General features: G+C 40.9%; 1 protein-coding gene across 4 annotated transcripts in view; it reads right to left on the bottom strand.

The window, feature by feature from the left end:
* The window catches only part of tnr (tenascin R (restrictin, janusin)), a 144,598-nt gene that overhangs the window by 75,146 nt on the left and 51,347 nt on the right, over positions 1-18,105 (bottom strand). For 3 of the 4 annotated variants that reach the window (XM_035788072.2, XM_035788075.2, XM_035788074.2), the window contains exon 2: positions 4,299-4,346. The exons of the other annotated variant lie outside the window; for it this stretch is intronic. The gene's annotated coding sequence lies outside the window, so the exon portion shown is untranslated. The remainder of the gene's footprint in view (positions 1-4,298; positions 4,347-18,105) is intronic. 4 annotated transcript variants of the gene reach the window in all.

Below are 18,105 nucleotides of genomic sequence, written 5' to 3'. Positions count from 1 at the left end.
ATCTAGTAACCTTCCGTTTTTTTCCGGTCAACTCAAGAAAGGACTTGATTTAAGAATGCATATACAGTTACAGCTGTTTGAGAAAGCATGCAAGATTGAGCAAAATTGGCAAAAATGGGGTGATTTGATTGACCAATGTCAAGTCCTAGATCCTAAGTCCTAGAGATCAGAAACACCCCCTTTCCCTGAAACACACACACACTGGTCCCCTGTTGTGACCACTTTCCCAAGCATTTCTGTGGAGTCAGACCTTTTGATTATTTTGTGCCACAGGGGTCACAATAATATGCCCCCTCTCTGATTGTCCGACTGTGACCCCTTCCCCATGGGTTACTCCAGCAAGTATTGCCAGCACTGGCACTACCTGGGAGGGGATACCCCACCGGAATCCCCACTGGCTAGGTACAAGGTCGTCAAGGTTCTCATTAGCAGCTTTGAGAATTTCTTTGTATATTATGCCCTCCCATCAGGGTGCTCTGGCTTTATAGGACCAACCCTGCCAGGCATGCTCCGAATCTTGAGGGGCCTGTGCTGCTCTAATAGGTCTCTGTCCACATTCCTCTCTCTGTTTTGGCTGCATATAGGCAATTTACAGTAAGCCCATAAAACAGATAAGGACTTCTCTTTAGTGTATGGGTGTCTGGGGTATAGGGTTGGGGACCGTTCCATCATGATAGGACAATAAATACATTAATATTTTAAGATGTATAACCCTCATCTGAACAACATTGAAAGCTCTCTCTCGCAAACCCTGCTCACAGATACACATTGGTTCTGGGATATGCAACAGTTTCCTTACTCACTCACTTAATGCCATGCTTTTCCAAACACAAAAACACACACCACACCTTCCATCACAATACATCCACACATCTCCACCATGTTGATTGAGTACTTTTGTGTTCCAATACATTATATTTGAAGATATATTATTTTGCTAGATTTCCTTTCTTCTAATCCTGTCTTATCCACTTATAAAATGCTTTAAATGGAAAGTTAAATAATTATTATTGTACAACATGCCCTATCTTGAATGGTATAGTGTAGTTGTAGTTTATTTAACATTTGTTTAATTGTATTGCTTTTTTATCTATTTAAAAATAAATATATATTACAATCCCTACCATGACTAGAATTTGGTGTTCCATTATTCGACTCATCTATGAGAACTTTTACATTTTTAGAATAGCAATGGAGTAGTCTTTGTGTCTCGGAACATTTGGTTGTCAATATACAGTTGATCGACTACGAGAGCTACACGCTTCCCTTTTAATCTATTCTGCTTGAAGATTGGATACAGAAATTTTCCCCGTTCTGCAATCTCCCTCGGGAACTGATCATTCATGCCTATTTTCGTGCCAGCGAGTATTTTACACAGGCTTTTAACCATTATTTATCTTTAAAGAAAGCAAATTTGGCAACGATTGGGCGCTCATAACTCTGTCCTCGTTGTCCGAAAGAGTGTACATGTTCGAGTAGGATTTTATCGACAGCATCGATTGGGATTTGAAGCGCTGGAAGAAAGAATTCATTCACTAATATTTCAGGAACTTCTCGTTCTCTTTCCTGAAGAAAGTGTAAGATTTTCTGTCATAGATCTGGTCTGTATATCAAGGAATGCTTCTCTCTGAAAGATGTTCTTCTTTTTAAGTTCATGAATGTCTGTTTCAATTGTATTGACTGTCACTTTTAGCTTGTTTCTTTATCCATTGTCACAGCTTTATCGTCAGTCATTTCGAGGCCTGCCTTCAACTCCTTTACATATTTACTGACTAATTCAAGTATGCCAAGTTTGAACGACCCGGGAGAGAGGCTGCCCGGAAGTTACTCCAGCTTCGGCAGGACACCCTCAGTGTGGCAGACTATGAGGAGGAGTTCCGCACGCTAGCTGTGGAGGGTACCTGGCACCGGAAGCGCTGTTCGACACGGTCCTATATGAATTATCGGCGGTGGTAAAGGATGAGCTGGCAGCCTGAGAACTACCGACAGATCTCGACTCACTCATCGCTTTAACCATCTGGATCGATGGTCGGCTACGGGAAGGTAGGAGGGAGAAGAGGTTCGATTGCGGTTCGTATCGCTCACTCAGGAATCTCACCTTGCAGCTAATAAACTCCAGAAGTCCCCGAAAGGATCCGTGCTTAATCGAGTCCCTTCAAGAGCCTCCGTAGACTGCCGATTCACCTCTTCCCGATCCAAGGCAGCTCGGCAGGGCTAGGCTGCCACCAGCCGATCGCATACGCAGACTTGAGACCCAGAGTTTCCTGTAATGCGGTACTGCCGGTCATTTTGTGTCTTACCTGTCCCTTCAAGAGAGCTAGCTCATTCGTTGGAGTGAGTACACTGGTGGGTCTGAAATATAATCGTTCTACTCCCCTTACTCACCCCACTCTCTATGCCACCCTGCTGTGGGGCAACCAGTCTAAGTCTCTCCAGGTACTCATCGACTCGGGGGCCGATGTGAGTCTCATGGAAGTTACCATGGCGTTTGAGCTGGGCATCCCCACTCAACCCCTCTCCATTCTCATGGGTGTTAGATCGCTGGATGGGCGCTTTATAGACCGTGTCACCCACCAGACCACCCCCGTCAGCCTATGTGTGTCTGGGAACCACAGCGAGGCCATCCAGTTCCTGCTGGTTGAGTCTCCACGGGTTCCTGTGATATTGGGATTCTCTTGGCTCCAGCGACACAATCCCTCCATTGACTGGTTATGATTAATAAGATATTTGGATACACCTCTACTCGTTTGGAAACAAGCTTTATGATACAGTGTAGGAAGCGGAACGTGTAGAAAGTGAAACCAATCCATTCCCAATCATCCATTATTGATCAAGCCACGGTAACATTTGGCTAGATTATTCATGTATCACCACTGCCTGTACCAGGGGCATTGAATTCTGATCGGTTCAGTTCCCAACATATCCCAGAGAGGTGACTCCAGGTCTAATTCATTAACAGGCAGCCACCCATTAGACTGCCAGGTCTAGTGTACCTTGTCCTGGGAGGACAACTCATCAGCATTAGGGGCTGTGTGTGTGCGTGTGCGTGTGCGTGTGCGTGTGTGTGACTGGTGCATGCATCATGATCTAAGGCTTCCAGTGGCTTACTTCCATTTCATCTCATGTCTGCCGCCCCGTCACAATAACAAATCCCTCTAAGTATTTCATTAAGAAGTTAAAGATGCCATATCCCAGAGGCATCTAGAGTCTCTGAGCCGGCTACCTCCCGTCATACATAGAAAAAATCCTAATCTGCTATTGTGTGGAACGAATCAATTAATGTCTACAGCCGTGATGCTGTGATCACATTAGTAACAATTAAACGTGGCCAGGTCAGTCAGACAGTTACTCTGGCCTCTTGAGCACCAGGATACTTTGCAGCATGCAACAAGTAATAACTTTACAACCAGTTTAGAAAAGTTAGAGGTTTAATTGAAGATGAAAGAAAACTGGTCTCTAAATGCTTCATCGAATGTATAGTAGTAGGGATGATAGCTTTATAACTAGGTAAAGCTCCGCCATATCTCAGCTCACTAGTGACGATAACAACACCCGCCCGTAGCATGTGTTCCAGCAGGTATATATCACTGGTCATCCCAAAAGTCAACACCTCCTTTGGCCGCCTGTACTTCCAGTTCTCTGCTGCCAATGACTGGAACGAATTGCACAAATTGCTGAAGCTGGAGACTTATATTTCCCTCACTAACTTTAAACATCAGCTATCCGAACAGCTAACCGATCGCTGCAGCTGTACATAGCCCATCTGTAAATAGCCCATCCAACTACCTACCTCATCCCCATATTGTTTTTTATTTACTTTTATGCTCTTTTACACACCAGTATTTCTACTTGCACATCATCATCTGCACATCTATCACTCCAGTGTTAATTTGCTAAATTGTAATTACTTGCTGCTATAGCCTATTTATTGTCTTACCTCATGCCATTTCTTCAGACTTTCTTTTTTAAATTGTGTTATTGACTGTACGCTTGTTCATTCCATGTGTAACTCTGTGTTTTTGTTTGTGTCGCTCTGCTTTGCTTTATCTTGGCCAGGTCGCAGTTGTAAATGAGAACTTGTTCTCAACTAGCCTACCTGGTTAAATAAAGTGTGAAGGGTGAAAGGGTGAAATACATATTTAAAAAAAAATAACAAACCAGTGCTTTTTCACTCATCTCCTTAACTGAGGGATGCATTGAAAAGTCAATACTGTGCGTGTCAACACAATATACATGCCGACTTCCAAACCATAAATACTGAATGATAAACCATAGCTTTATGGATTATGCTGTTTTACCCTAAATTCAAGTGGTGGTTCTCCTGTGTTCGATGTCTAATCTTGCACCTGTCAACACACAAAGAGAGGAGAGGTGTTATAGTCAGACAAAACACACACACACACACATACACACACACATAGCCTATCCCGCTACACATGAGCTCTCTGTCAGCCAGGGTAAAGAACATGCATACTACGCCAGCACCCTCCTGCTGTTGGAATAAACAAAGTAGTGAAGACAATCCTTCTCTCAACATGAAAAGAGAAATCCTCATTTACTTTCCTCACCTTGTCTCATCCTCAGGGCCTTTCCTCACCTACTGGGAGATGAAGCGACAGCCTTTGCAACTTGTGTTGTCAGCTGTAAGGAATTGCAAATATGCCAAAATTGCTTCATTTTCGCTCTCCGACAGCTATTCAGTTTTATTATACACTGAGGACGGCAGCAGGGTTAGATCTGAAATACGACATGGTGCTGATGATACCTTTCTCAGTGTTCCTAAAAGAAAGGCCCTTGGCCACAAGGGCATCCGTCCACTTTGTACTATTGTGCTCCACACACACACATGAACAAAAGCAAACCCACAGACACAGGCACACACGCTGTTTACTATTTCTCTGCTGTCCCAGTCCTGGAGGAGGAGAACGATGCAGATAATCCTGTTTTAGGTCATTCTGTTTTATATATGGTTGTGAGAGAAAGGGATTCGAAATGTAATTCATACTGCTTCCTGGTGTTCATTGAGCAGGTCAGCAAAGCTAATAATAATGATAGTCATTTTGAGCAAACAGAAATGCATAGTATTAATTCAAACACCAAATGCATTACACTTCAAACTATCATACATAACAGATTGTTTTGGGGGGAAATTTGTCACTTTCCCAGCAGTATGACTGTAAGGAGAAGGTAAATGGGATCTCTACCATACTACTTGTGGCTGGTCTCTGTGTGAATCATTGCTGGCTTCTTGTAATTTGTTATCTTTTGGAGATCCCATTTTCAATTTGTTGATGCAGCAGATAGATTCCCCCACAGCATCCATTTATCACCTGTCATGGAAAACCTGTTTTGTCGGTTTCTACCAACAAAAAAACGGGTAGCGGGAGGGGGTGGGGGGGGGGGGATAAAAGCTGTTATTAACTGTATTTTTTAAAGGTTTCCTCAAACAATATCGAAACCATTAGTTCCACAACTGGAGTTTTAAAACCTTGACTATGACATATCAAGTTCAACCTCAGAATGCATAACGAAATGAAAATGAAAAGCCACTCAATGTGACAACTTCTCATGCTAGTGGAAAACTATTTTTTAGATAATGAAAATGCGTCATGCCTCAATACACAAATGATTATATGCATAATAATTTACTGGATAAATGGAGCATTTTAATTTAAGATACATTTTTCATCCTAGAAACAAAGGATCTTTTGGGCTGGCTGATGGGATAATTGCAAGCTGAAAGAGCCATTGTTAGCGGTTCAAAGCTCTCTGAGTATCTTAGACTTTTGACACAAGCTTTTATTTCAGAAACTACTAACTGAAATAATGAATTCAACACTGGTTGCAAAATCCATTACACTCACCAACTTGCTTGCTGAATTAGGAGACTGCACAGTACAGCAGCAGTGTGTTGTATTCTAAGCATTACAGTAGGAGGAAAAACCCAGTCTATTGAACCATAGAAGAAAAACATTTTAGTCCAAGAATAGGCTTAATATATCGGCTTTATTTACATAAACTTGCTATTTTGTCATTTGATCTTTCAATCGTCTTTGACGTTTTCTTGGTTTATTGCTGTGTGCAACAGGCTATACGCTAGCTATCACTGCATACAAAAATGTCACAGGGATACAAATACATGTTTTATGCAAGGCCAGGCCAAGTATTTCTTGTTAGACATGTTTTAGTAATTAATTTTATGTAGCTATTAGCCTAGTCCATGAGATATGGAAGGAAACAAAATAGTTGCTGAAGGGTGTTTACAGAGCTAAGCTAGTTAAGCGAATCCTCAGTTAATCAGGATGCCAACTCTCACAGAGCAGTACCAGGTATGATTAACCTGAACCCAGCAGACCACAGGCCCTTTCCACAGTCATTAATCTGGACTTTGCCAGTTCCCAGCAGGACAGGCCAAGGGTGCGAGAAAAATTGGCTGTGCATATCTACAACTATCTGACATTCCTGCATGCCAAATAAGACAACTGATTAAAATCCATAAATCAATATCTTAGCACAGGCCTCTTCAAATTAGAGCCCTGGAGTTAGAGGCAACAACATAAGCCAATTTCTAGCAGAGTGATAGGGAACAAAAAAATAATAATTACAGTTTTCTTCTGGTGAAAGAGAGGAGGACCAAAATGCAGCATGGTTATCTTTATACATCTTTAATGAAAGATGAAAAATACAAACAATTTACAAAAACATAACGTGAAACCCAACAACAGTCCTAACTGGGGCAAAACACAGAGGAACAGAGGAACAATCACCCACCAAATACCCAAAGAATATGGCTGCCTAAATATGGTTCCCAATCAGAGACAACGATAAACACCTGCCTCTGATAGAGAACCTAGGCAACCATAGACTTACCTAGAATACTATACTAAACACAACCCCATCAATCTACCAAACCCCTAGACAAGACAAACACATAATCACCCATGTCACACCCTGGCCTGACCAAAATAATAAAGAAAACACAAAATACTAAGGCCAGGGCATGACATAATTGATGAAAAATGTATCTGCACAATGACATTTTACACTTGTTCTAACTTTAGAGGTGAACAAAAAGCAGACATGTTTCAGCTTTTAAAGGAGTCTTCACCCCAGGAGCAGAGACTTTTATTTTTACCTTCCTGCTATACTCAAGGATCTTCTAAGTGCTTTTATCTCTTGCATTTCATTGAGTGGCAGGTTTCAATGAAGCACAGTTCATTTGTCAGAAAGCAGCAAATAGTGAACTAGCAATGGGCTACATATCAAAACCCAAGAATGTATACCCTAAAACCCATCCTAAAGGTAAATGTTTGACCTGCCAAGTCCATTCAGTTAGTTATTTATTTTCTTAAAATGCACCACATTAGCAACACCTTAAAATAAGCCCATGCACTCCATGCTGGGCGCTACGAGCAGTGTTTTTCCCATGCTTTCAACTAGTAAATGTATCCATCAAAGTCAGCGTAAAAGAACTGACAGTTCAAGTAATGTGCTGTGGGCAAGCCACATCTGATTAAGAGGTTTTTAATGGCTTTATGGACCGTGGCAAGCACAACAACAGCCTTCTGGAGGCATACAAGACCCATTCCCTCACTGGAAAAATCCCAAATGCTACAGAGGTAGGATCTTATTTGTATCACACTGTTGCAGAAGAACAGGACATTTTAAACTTGTAGAGTATTTGAGGTTTAAAAAAGGTTTGACATTTCAGACTTGATTTTCCCTTACGAGAAATACATCAACTAATAGAAATGTCAATTAATTATAAACCACATAATAATTCACATTTCATGTTGTTGCAGGATAATTTCCCCAACTGGCTCAAATTAAGATCCCATATCTGTATACACCCACCAAGCGATGCACCTGAATTTATTTTCTTTTTCTGCACATCAGAGATTGGTTTGGTTTTGAGAATGTTTCCCTGCTTGCAACCTCAATCTACAATACTCAAGAAAAAGGTTTATAGAATTGTTGGAAATTAAGGGGAGCATGTGGGGTATTCCTGGAGCGGGGTTGGGGGCGTGAGAAGGTTACTAAGCCTAGTAGTTAAGAGCATTGGGCAAATAACCGAAAGTTCACTGATTCAAGCCGGCAAGGTGTCAAAATCTGCCGTTCTGTCTTTGAGCAAGGCAGTTAACCCGCAACAACAACTTCTCCACAGGTGCCGGTGGCGTCGATTAATGCAGTCCCCTGCACCTCTCTGATTCAGAGGCGTTGTGTTAAATGCGGAAGACACATTTCAGTTGAATGCATTCAGTTGTGCAACTGACTAGGTATCTCCCATTCCTGGTGAATTCTTTAAAGAACATTCTATTGCAACTTAAATTATGTTATCTTCCTTTGAAACTCTTCTGAAAATCGAGGACAGTTTTATTTGAATTCTCACTGACATCAGTAATTATATATAATTATATATATATACATACATCATAATAATTATATATTAACCCCCATAATAATTTTACTAGCATAAAATTACTGTATTTTAGCTAATAATTACTACATACATCTATATATAAGATTGGCTACACTTCCAGGATTACAAGCCAGCTAGATAGTTAGTTACCTTGGAGGTTTCTCAGATGACCTGATAAGAATCTGAGGAAGATATGTAATTTGTTGTAACTTGTCACTGATCTTAAAAGCACGTCTCAGCAGTCATTTAAAAATATATGTATACTATTATATATTTTTTTGCAGTGGCAGCAACGATTACATGAATATATGAGAAAACACTGACCCCTCAGCCCCCACTCTCTCCTCGAACTGCAGCAGAGACGTGTGGGGAGCAGAGAGGTGTGGAGAGCAGAGAGGTGTAGGGAGCAGAGAGGTGTAGGGAGCAGAGAGGTGTAGGGAGCAGAGAGGTGTAGGGAGCAGAGAGGTGTAGGGAGCAGAGAGGTGTAGGGAGCAGAGAGGTGTAGGGAGCAGGGAGGTGTAGGGAGCAGAGAGGTGTAGGGAGCAGAGAGGTGTGGAGAGCAGAGAGGTGTAGGGAGCAGAGAGGTGTAGGGAGCAGAGAGGTGTAGGGAGCAGAGAGGTGTAGGGAGCAGAGAGGTGTAGGGAGCAGAGAGGTGTAGGGAGCAGGGAGGTGTAGGGAGCAGAGAGGTGTAGGGAGCAGAGAGGTGTAGGGAGCAGAGACGTGTGGGGAGCAGAGAGGTGTGGAGAGCAGAGAGGTGTAGGGAGCAGAGAGGTGTAGGGAGCAGAGAGGTGTAGGGAGCAGAGAGGTGTAGGGAGCAGAGAGGTGTGGGGAGCAGAGAGGTTTGGGTTGGGAGGTGAGGACAGGAGGCCAGTCTTATATTTCCTCCAGATTGACACAGAAAGGGTGAGAGTGTGAGAGAGAGTGAAATTGCACTCCTCAATCAATTGCTATTGACCCTTATTGCAGTAGGGAAGGGATTATGAATATGCCTTCCTCTGATATAAAAACAAGTATTTTTGTTGTTGTTGTTGCTGACCCCTGTCTGTTATACTGTACCATCTGTGTTATTACACATTTCTACCCTCTGTAAACAAGTAAGATGTCCTGTCAATTAACATTGTGAGAATTGTTTGGGTCAGCAATTGGCCAGTTCATTACTTGAGTAGCCTTAGGAATGAGTGATTGGGTAAGATAATTGGAAACTCTTAACACAATCAATTTAGCCTTTAATATTTATTTGTACAGCTTTCTTAACCCACAAAGGCACCTCAAATCTCTGATTAATTTCAAATGCCTTTTTTGTTGTCTTCCATAGATATTTAGCAATTGATTTCAGATCGGATGCTGTCATACAATCTTCATGGATTCGGTTCCCAGTTCTACTGTCTTGTTCAAATAGTCAAGTCTCAAATGACCAAACACAGGCATACATGACATTCTTTGCCAAACTCATTTTTAGATTTGTGAGTTACAAAGATCAGTAGCCACCGACCTGAGGGTTGGAGGAGGTACATGTGGAGGACATTAGAGGAAATCAGGTGGATTCACGTGTAGTGTTCAAGATCCACAACCAATATGCCGAAAGTGATTCCTTCCTGTGCTTCAGAATATTCCCTGCATGACTCACTCAATTAATTAAGCAAATCAGCTCTGGCATTACAAGCTCTCTGCGTTCTATATATAACTTATGCATCTGGGATGGAAATGCAAATGCAACAGACCATTTCCTGTGGTGAAGCTGTATAGGAAGTTCTGGTTAGGATATGTTCTTAAAGTGTGTTGAAAAGTTTGCACGCTTAAATAAACCTATTTTTTAACAAGATGATTTGCTGAGAAAATAATCTCTCAATATTCTGCTGAGCAGGCTTCCCCAGTTGGGACCTATGCAGCTACACTCACATCAGGGCTTTCTTCTGCCAGTCAGCTTGGTAGTGGCATGACAATGGCACAGGCAGACTTCTGAAGGCTCCTGTCACAACTGTCACACGCGCTCCTATCACTTCAGAGACGACATTGCCTCTCTGGAGGCAGTATGGCGCAAAACCAAATTGATTTCTGTATGCTCATAGAGAGAGTTCTGACCGACAATGTGTTAGCCCGCAAATATCTGACCTTTGGATTACAGTGTATAAACCAAGGCAGCTCAAAGAGGTTTATCTTGATTTCTGCTGGGACGAGGCAGCAATAGATAGATGTGATAGAGCTTTATAGATGTATGTTCTGTATGCCTCCCCACAGGCAGTATTCCACTTAATCAGCGTCCAGGACAAGGCTATTGGCTGTGATGTCAAAGTGGGTGACGAAGTCGACTGTGCTGGCCTGGCTGTCACATCTGGATTGGCATATTGGACTAGCTTGTAGAACTGGCTAGGATCTGATCAATGCATTGGGATTCATTGGGCCGTTGGGCTGTGTGGAGGGGGAGCATGGGAAGCATTGATGGTGTTGCCTGCCCTTGAACACATGCTGTCTCTAAACAGAGATCAGTTGGCCCAGTTTTGTCTGTGGATGTAGCGCAGAGAACGGATGTGTATCAGGGGAACTGCTGGTGAATCAGTCCTAACATCAGCCTCATTCCTCAAAGGGGGAGATGAACACTGGAACACCAGGAATTTGCATTGTGGAAAAGAAACAGGCAAGTAAGTATTTCGTTGGACGGTGTATACCATGTGTATCCCATTCATACGACCAATGAAACTTAAAATTTTACTTTATGTACTCTGGCCTTGTACCATAACACGTTCTCTGTTAATGAAAAAACACTATGAACTAGACTGTCTATTTTTCATTGATTTGTTTTTTAAAATGTGTTATCAGATGAGAATTCCACCTCACGGATCACCAACGTGCACTTGTGAATGAGCAATACCATATAACTAACAACTCAGAGAGCATCACTTGGTATAACGGAAATTGCTCATTGAAACTATGCTTGTTTCATTAAGAATCATGTGATGAAAGAAGTATTTTTTCATCTAGTATCTCATGGTGTTTATTTTTACCTTGGTAAAAATATGTTACAAGTTACCTTCTGTTGGATACAAACTAAAGGAAACATGGACACCTGTAGTTCTATTGGATATTTAGCTTTCTTCACATTTAACGAGTAGTACTTACATGGTGAGACCCAACAACAATACTCCAGTTTATTGGGAAGATGCTGTCCTCCAAACTACTGGCAAAGTCACAGTAATGAAATCATCTTTAAAATCAGTGTTCATTAAACTTCTAATTCAAGACAGCCACAGAGGATATATTATTTGCTTTTAAATATACGTTTTCTTTTGACTCCCTGCACTCCCTGCTTAGAATGAGGGCTCAAATAGGCACACAGAGAACCAAATCATAAGAATAAGTCACGTTGGCGAAAATGAGAAGCTGGCTTTGTACTGTATGTAAAAGATCCCACAGATGGACCCTGTAAGCATATGGCTCTGTTGTAGACAAGACTATCATCTGCAAAGTTGACAGTGAGAATTAGGATTTTACATGGGGAGGATGATACTTTGTTATCGCACAACCAAATTTGTTGGCACAGTTGATTTTTAAATCAATGGATTATTCCATTTGCGAGTCAGTTACTGCTAAGGTCAAAAGTGATCGAAAGTCATTTTCACTGGGGGCTGTTTTCCATACAGTGTGAAATACTCACCCGAATGACCATGGAAACTCTGAGCCCTCAAACTTTGCCTGAATGTTATATGCGAATATATCAAAAGAGATCTGCTGACTCATTAGATACTCCAACATGCTGCATTGTAAATCATTGCTTTAATTTCCACATTCTATGTTGCTTTAATGAATGCAAATAATCTGAGAGTGCTACATGTACTTCAGGTAGAAACTTAGCCTGGTCCCATATCTCTTGCCATGGCATGGCAATTCCATTAGGAGTTGGTATGAGAGCAGAAACAGACTGGCATCCAGGCTTTAGAAACGTTCAAGGGATGACAAGAACTCTGGGCAACTGTCACCAGCAGAGGGAGTAGACTACAACCATAATAAAGTTCACAAAGCCAGGGAACAAAAGGGTAAAAAGCCATCATCCCTTTCTCACATTCACCAGAGAAAACAAGCTTGTTTGGACAATCAACTCCATACCACAGCTACATAATAATAATAATAATATATGCCATTTAGCAGACGCTTTTATCCAAAGCGACGTACAGTCATGTGTGCATACATTCTACGTATGGGTGGTCCCGGGGATCGACCCCACTACCCTGGCGTTACAAGCGCCATGCTCTACCATCTGAGCTACAGAAGGACCACACATAAAGCATCGAAGCATCCATTCAGCTGTTGTCCTGTGTCTATCAACCCTCTTTCAAAATGGCCTTCTGGGGACTAAATAGTTAAAACTAAATAGTTTTGCCTTTTCTAGATTAGTGTGCACCCATTTTATCCAGAACACTATATTTTCGTAGTCATGGCAAATTTCTATAATTTTATAATAATAATAATAATATAATAATATATAATGTAATACAAAGCTATTTCCAAAAGAGATACTCAATGGACTATCTAATCTTAACCCTTATGTTGTCTTAACCCTTATGTGGTCTTAACCCTTATGTTGTCTTAACACTTATGTGGTCTTAACCCTTATGTGGTCTTAACCCTTATGTTGTCTTAACCCTTATGTTGTCTTAACCCTTATGTGGTCTTAACCCTTATGTGGTCTTAACCCTTATGTTGTCTTAACCCTTATGTGGTCTTAACAGTCAGAAATGACCCGCCACTATGTTTAACAGCAGAGAAAACCCCCTAAATTATATCTTTTCAACTTGAAATGTTATTACCTTTCCAAGAGTGACCCAAACATTAGAAAAAGTGAAGCATCTCCTTTGTTCATATTCCCATGAAAGCTGTACACCACCAGGGTACAAAGATTGTCTTGGGGTCATTTTTGACCCGGCAGTTATAAAATAATTTACACACCACAAAGACACACAAAGACACACACACATACACACACAAAGACACACACAAAGACACACACACACACACACACACACAAAGACACACACACACAAAGACACACACACACAAAGACACACACACACACACAAAGACACACACACACACAAAGACACACACACACACAAAGACACACACACACAAACACACACACACACAAAGACACACACACACACAAAGACATCACACCAGCCATCGAAAAAATCATCCTGGAGATGACAAATTTGGAGGGTGTCCGTAAATATGTATAAAAAGATGACAGTCCCCCAGTTCTCTCTTTGCTGAAGCCATGAGTACACTTTTTCAGTGCCCAACAGGTCGTAGATAAGATTTTTCAGATGTCCATGGCACTTGCCAACTGGAAAAGGGTGGATGAGATTGACCTGCATGCCTACATAGGGCTGCTAATCTTAGTGGGTGTGTATAGATCCCGACATGTAGTCTCTGGGATGCAGAGAGTAGAAGGGCCATTTTTCCGTGCCATGATGCCACTGAAAGTCTTTCACACTTTCTCAAGAATGCTACGATTTGATAACCGTGAGTCAAGACCGGCAAGACATGTGAGAGACAAACTGGCGGCCATAAGAGAGGTCTGGGATAAGTGGGTGGAGCCATTCTGCCATTCCTCTACAACCCTGGAACTGAAGTAACAGTGGAGAATGGTTCCATTCAGAGGTACATTTTTATTTTCATATCTGTAATGTAAGTGATTTTCACTGTTAATTGTATTATATATTGCTGTAATATCATTGATTTATGTGACTTTCTGTGACACTGATACTAATTACTGATAGGTCGCTGTCCTTTCTGGCAGTATATTCCCAGCAAGAGAGAGGGCATCTCATCAAAGTTTGCCTTCACCCCCACCACCACTCTAGTTTCTTACCTCCCAAAGAGGAACAAAAATGTGTTCCTCCTGAGCACACTGCACAAAACGGCTGAGATCAGTGATCGTGAGGACAGGAAGCCAGCCATCATCCTGGACTACAACCACAACAAAGGAGGCGTGGATTACCTGGACAAGGTGATTGGAACTTACAGCTGCAGGAGGATGACTGCGCATAACATCATTGGTGTGTCCTCATACAATGCTGTCGTGATATGGAACAAGATCAACCAGTGTGTTCATGGAGCAGCTGGGAAAGTCAATTGTAACCCCACACATTCAAAGAAGGGAAGAGAGCGAGTGAAAGCTGTTCAGTGGACTGATTCTTGTCCTGATCCACCTGAGTCTGCAGCGGCAGGCAAGAGGAGGAGATGCCAGTTCTGCCCCCCAAAGAAGTACTGTAAGACAATACTATGTGCTAAACATGTAAGAAATACATCTGCAAAGTCCATGGACACACACTTGCATACTGTCCTACATGTGCTAATTAGAGTTGATTGATTTATGTTCTTCACATTTTTGTTTTGTATCTATTATCTTATTTTATAATGATTTATTTTTGTTGTTTGTACACCTTGTGGGTGGGGGCAATGGTTAAGAAAATGGGAGAAGACTAGTATTTTGTAGTTGAATTCCTCATTGTACAGTATATAAGAATGTATCACTATGTTTCCAAAAACGTTCAAGACTGTTATTGTTTCTCTTCAATAGAATGCATTCAAACTACTTTCTGCGCATTTCTGCTACTATCTTAGGCTATAGAAGTGCTATACCTGGCTAAAGAAATCATGTTTACACCAATGTACCTTTTGTACGAGTACCTTTAGCAATAATAATAATAAAGACTGCATTTAATAATAATAATAATAAACCTCTACTTTAGTAAAGACAACAATTAGGACAGGTGTGTTGTAATAAAAACGAGTGGTCCACTGATTAAATGCAGTCTTTCTGCACTGTGAACAGTGAAAACCCAGATATTCACAACATTTGTGATGAATGACAGGTTGTTTCTTCAATTAAGCTACTTTATATTAGGGGTTTAGTGAAGACGGGTCATTTCTTTACCCTTAGGACAAGGAGAGTATACCGAATGTTAAGACTACACAAGGGTTAGAAACATGTGTAATCCATTGCATAGAAATCAACACATTTCTCACAGGGACTGTAACAGTGTAAAAACAGTGACCTTAGTTGACACTGTTAGTGTGTAATGTCTGCATTGTCACTACTTCTGAGGTGCTCCTATGTATGTGATCAAGAGGAATATGTTATGTCTATGAAAACGCTTGATTCATTTTCTTATTACAGTACAAAGAACGGATCACTTTTAATACATTTTGTTTTGTTTTGTCACTAAGACATGAAGTAAAAGATAATACCCAACAAGTCACATCAATTGCTTTAAGGGTGTTAGGATAGAATATACATATAAATGACCATAATTCACACTATGCTAGTTAACCCTATGATAAGTATCTTCAGTTTGAATATAAATAGTGTTTTGTCTCTACGCTACTATGTACTCTGTCAGCTATTCTCTAATGTTCATATGCTCTTATGCACACCTGTCAACCTAATCGTGCAATCATAATTGAAAGTCTAAGAAAACTCAACATTATACATTTCATTTTGTTATGAGAACAATATGCCTATGTGAAAGTTTACAAATGAGTGTTCTAGATTGAAGTGCCTTTACAGCATGATAATCTAAATGATGTTTGAGAGGATAGAGGGAAAAGGGGAGAAAATAGAATATGATAGATGAACTAAGTGGTTTACTTGTATACCACTAACAGGAAAATTATTTGTCTAAAACATTATACGCATAATTCACTGGTACATTGCAGCTGATGGACTGAAACATATCACATTGGTTTAATGTGAAACTTAACCAAGAGAAGTAAACACATTCTGATAAATGCTCTGTTCAGTGTGACATTAATTAAATAAGTCAATGAAAGTCCATCATGTGAAAAACGTTCATTAATGTTCTTAACTAGATAATGATAGCTTCCTCAATGTCGTGCAGCAAAGTAGGTAATTGGTTTTCATGGACTGAGACTTTGAATTTACTTTATCACGAGGAAGAGACTAACAAAATGCAATGACGTGGAGAATAATTAGTCTCATGGCTGGATTGGAATTCAACCATGTCAACATTCAATCACTTTATTCAATGTGATCTATTCATAATTTCCTTCTACGGATTATTAAATATGTATTAAAATGTTTTACTTTCCACAACAAGAATCATGACTGTGCATTTTAGTTATATGATTACATTTTTCACTTTTTCAATGATAACGTCTTGGATTCACATAAATCATTTTTTATACAATCACAGCATTCACAATATCCTATAATAACCTATGGTGGCATCACGATGACAAATGAAATATATGCAGTGCCAGGACGGCGGAAAATGTGTACAATGTTCTCTAATTCTACAGAAGTAGTCTAGTCTACAGTGTTCCTCCTTCATTTGAAGAGATTAGGATTCCATTTGAATGGAGAGTGCTTAACGTTCAGCAGTATCCCCAGTTCTCTTTCACAAGTTCACATTTTTACGGGCTAACATAGACATTCCGTGGTAACTGTGAGCTTTTTCTGTCTATTCAATGGCAGAGGAATTGTATTTCAGGCTGGTGACCTCTGCAAGCCATTTAATAACTATGGGGAAGAGACTGTGGCAACAACTGAATTGAAGTGCTAATATGGTCTGTACTGTGTGTTGTTTGCTGGTCTAAACAGTTAGGCAAAGGTCATATCAACTAAGATTAAAAGTAAAAGAAAATCAGAAAATGTGATGTAATTCAACTAAAATGGATTGCACATATTGTGTAGACACCTTTCCCTCACAATACAGCATGGAGACATACCGGTATGCATGTTGTGACTACTACTCATTGCATTGATAGGAATGCATCGTGAGACTGATCACAGAAAGTTCTGTACTTTGACCCAAGCTTGAGTGCGTTCCAATTGGGACTGCTTTGGGCTTGTGTGAACCACAGCTTCTTATTACTCCACTACCTGCTCTTCCTCAACCCAGTGCTTCTGACTCTACACCCTCTACAACGCCACCAACCCAGACAACCATCAACAGCATCTATCATGTAGACAGAAGTGCTGAGTGGCTATTACTCCTCAGCAGCCCTCATAAAACCAGGCAATTAAATGCTATTGGCCCATTCTACTTTGGCTAAGCCCCAAATGGCATCCTATTCCCTATGCAGTGCACAACTTTTGACCAAGGACCTGGCTCTGGTCAAACGTTGCGCACTACATAGAGAATAGGGTTCCATTTGGGATGCCTTCTTTGTCTCAGAGCAGAGACCCCTAGTCGCTCTGCTTTGAAATGGAGATGGAGAATTAAAGACTGTGACAGTTCCTGTGAAATTGGAGCTGATGAAGTACCTCTCACCAGGGCCACGGACTGCATCACTTTCACTAAGGAAGGAATGGGGATCCTACAAGGAAATTATAGGTACTCAAATGTGTCCTCTCAGAGTATTTTCCACTCTAGATGGAGGCCTCTTTAATACTGTATATTAAGTTATAATATGTAAGTGCTATATATAGGGTAGTTATCTGATTCAGTGGACATCACACTCTAGGTGTAGGCCTCTGTGAGGTACAGTACTGTAAGTACTGTAAGGAAAGATACAGTATATCTGTGCTGTATGTAGGGTAGTTACGGAGTCAATTGTACCTTGGCCCATGCTAGAGTCTCAAAAGTACCCAAACACAAAGGGCTATCCCTCTCTGACTGTGTCCCACTATTTAACATTGCCAACTAGGCAGCAGTGGGTTTCTC

Source organism: Oncorhynchus keta, chromosome 15 (genome assembly GCF_023373465.1).
Source record: "Oncorhynchus keta strain PuntledgeMale-10-30-2019 chromosome 15, Oket_V2, whole genome shotgun sequence".
Taxonomy (NCBI): domain Eukaryota; kingdom Metazoa; phylum Chordata; class Actinopteri; order Salmoniformes; family Salmonidae; genus Oncorhynchus; species Oncorhynchus keta.
The sequence above is the reverse complement of the archived record's forward strand: the minus strand, read 5'-3'. Positions and strand labels throughout refer to the sequence as shown.